The sequence below is a fragment of the Arachis ipaensis genome, chromosome B1 (genome assembly GCF_059453495.1).
Source record: "Arachis ipaensis isolate K30076 ecotype BB chromosome B1, ASM5945349v1, whole genome shotgun sequence".
NCBI lineage: Eukaryota > Viridiplantae > Streptophyta > Magnoliopsida > Fabales > Fabaceae > Arachis > Arachis ipaensis.
Genome location: NC_142436.1, coordinates 121,813,375 through 121,816,892, shown reverse-complemented (window position 1 = coordinate 121,816,892; position 3,518 = coordinate 121,813,375).

Below are 3,518 nucleotides of genomic sequence, written 5' to 3'. Positions count from 1 at the left end.
TAGATAAGGGGAGAGACTAATGCTGAAAGGGAGGAGGTGTCAACCCGATAGAGACGCCCAAGTTGATATGAAGATGATGATGTAGAACTATTGGAGTTTGGCAAAATCCCTAGTGGTTTACAATATCAAAGGGATCGTGAGATCCTATTCTCCTGAAGTGATGTTCTTATGTGAGACAAAACATCATCTCTCGTTTGTGAAAGGACAAATTTGTAAGTGTGGTTTCATGAATTCATTTTGTATTGATCCAATAGGGACAACTGGTGGCTTGACAATGGCTTGGAAGGAAGGGGTAAATCTGGCTATAAAGGGCAACAAAGACTTCATTATATAGTTCTTTATTGAGGTCCCAAATTAGTAGTCGGAGGTGTTGGCAGTCTACTTTTATAGCACAGGCCTAATCAAAATAGTTCAATATGATGAAATCATTATCATCATTTAGTAGGCAAGAGAGCAATACTGAATACGGGTGATTTTAATGCAACTGTAAGATATCATGAGAAGGAGGGGGAAGAGAAAAATCTGCACAATCAATCAAGCAATTCCAAGATTTCATTAATAGAGGAGGACTCATTAATATGGGTTTTATTGGGGCATTTTGTCCCCTTTTTTCTTTTTGCTTCCTCTCTTTTTTTCTTTTTTTTTTTATATATATATACAAGGAGTTAATGCATATGATTAAAGTGTTGGATGCATGAATAAGTGCCCAAACTATTTTCACATTTTCACATAAGAATATAAAATACCCAATTCCCAAACCAAGTATTCCCCAAACCCAATTTTTCCACACTTAATTCATGTACACTCTCACTAGTCTAAGCTAACCAAGGATTCAAATTAAGGACATTTATTGTTTCCCACTTAGAGTTAGTGATGTGCTAAAATAGAGAACAAGTGGGGTAAAATAGGCTCAATATTGGGTTGCAAAGGATGATGAAAGGGTAAGGCCATATGGGTATATGAGCTATAGTGAAATAAAGGCCTCAATCACATAAGTGCATGCATACATCAAACAATGGAAATATAGAATCAAGCAAGACAAAGATCGCAATTTTAGGGAGAATAACACACACCAAAACAAAATATTGGTTGATAAGATGCAACCAATCAATTAGGCTCAAAATCTCACTAGGCTTGTGCGTTCTAGTTCTAAAATCATATTCCAAAATAAATTTCTTCAAGCAAGTTCAAAAATTTTAATTCAAATTAGTGAAATGCCCTAAAATAGTTTCTTGGAAAAGAAATTATTACTTCAAGCAGGTAGTACCTAAATGCAAGCAACTAACTACACATGCAATCTATCATGCAATGCAACAACTAACTAATAAAGAAAATTAAGAATTAGTATTGAAGAAGGAAGTAGTTACCCACGAAAGTTGGTCCTCGACCTCCCCACACTTAAAGATTGCACCATCCTCAGTGCATGTAAAGATGAGCAAGGTGGATTAGGGTGGGTTGCTACAACTGATGAGCTTCCTTACAAAGGATTGTGTGGAGGGACTTGTTTATCGCCCCATTTCGAAGCTTTTTCTTTCCATTCTCGGTGGCCATCCTGAAAGGGGAGAAAAAGATGGAAGATTAAGCCCAAAAATAAAGCAAATAGAATATAGGTGGGGGCTAATGCCAAATAAGAGTGGGGTTCTCAACTACATGGTAGCTACAATATGTAAGTGAGAAAATAATGTAAGCAAAAGGGCATGTCAACTAATATTTGATGCAAGAGTAAAGTCAAAGTATAAGTAAATGGCATAAAGAAAATATTCGGAAGCATCAAGTTCAAACAAGAATTTACACAAGCAAGATTAGTTATAAGCATGAGAGATTACGGTTGATGAGTCCATATTTTACGATATATTTTGGTTTGATTTGAGTGGACTTCATCACATAAACCCACATTTATTCATCTAAATAGCATGCTTTTGTGTTTTCTCCCAAAATTGTGAAAACATGCTCTTTTGTGCTTAATTTAGTCAATTTTAATTCACTTTAATCCCATTTGGTGCCTTGATGTATTTGTTAAGTGATTTCAGGTTTTCAAGGCAAGTATGGGTTGGAGAAATGAGGAAAAGAGCATGCAAAATAGAAGAAACCATGAAGAAATAGAGTTTGGAAGTTCAAGCACCCGTACGTACGCACAAGTATGCGTGCACACGCACAACGAGGATTTGCGAGCGACGCGTACGCGTGGATGGATTTTTGGCCAAGGGACGCGTACGCGTGACCCAAATTACGTCAGCTCATTAATGCAAATCGCTGGGGGCGATTTTTAGGCCTCCAGAACCCAGTCCAACTCATTTCTGAAGCTATATAAGGCCAAAGTGAAGCTGAATGAAGGGGAGGCAATTAGGGTTAGCTTTTATCATATTTTAGTGTAGTTCTCTAGAGAGAAAAGCTCCCCCCTCTCTCTAGAATTAGGGTTCTTTAGTTTAATTTCTTGCAATTTCTACTTTTAATTCTTGTTTTCATTTACTTTTCCTTGCCATTTCTTGTTATTGCATCTTTATCTTCTTTATTTCTCTTGTATTTCCTTTATTTTGCCATTTTTATGTTATGAACACTCTATGTTAATTTTAATTTCAATTAATGCAATTTATATTTTCATGTCATTTATTGTTTCCTTTAATTGTTATTTTCATTTTCTTGCTTTTGGTATTTTAGATTTTAATTTTAATACAATTTAATATTATTTTATTCTCATGCACACCAAGTGTTTGATAAAATACTTGGCTTAATTTTCACTTAGTTTTTCTTCACTCTTGGCTTGGAATTATTGACTTTGGTGATCCTTGAGTCATTGATGTCCATTCTTTCTTGATATATTAGAGTAATTAGTTAATTTGGTCTCTCTTGACTCTATGTGACCCCTAGTGTTGACATAGGACTTAGGGATTGGAATTAACTATGCCTATTTGACTTATCTTCGATGTAAGGTTGACTAAGTAGGATTAACTCTTCATAATCATCATATGTTTGTGGTCAATGACGATGATAGGTAGCCTTAGTTCTTAATTACTTGCCAAGAGGTTTCTTGCATTTTAATCTTCCTTGCTTTGACTTTTAATTGCTTTTGACTTTTATTGTTTTTATGTTTAATTTCTTGCATGTTTAGTTTTCACACTCTTGGTTGAGAAATTGGATGTTTGGGTGGAATTGAGTTGTGGATGTCCATTCCGCATTGTGTGAGAATAGTTAATTGGTTTGGTTTCCATTGACGCTAGTCTTTCACTAAGTAATTAGTGAGTTTACTAGAGCTTATGGATTGAGACCAATTACACTCTTTGACTAATTCTCAAGGAGGATTGATTGATTTGGATTGGTTCCACATAATTGCCATGTTTGTGGTCAATAACTAGGATAGGAAACCTAGATTACCAAATTCTTGCCAAGAGCCCTTTTTAGCAATTAATTTCCATTTTCATTGCTTTTACTTGCTTTGACTTTTAATTCTTGCATGATCAATTGCTTCCTTGCTATTTACATTGTTTGCTCCCTTGCTTTCATTCCCAATCCCCCATGCT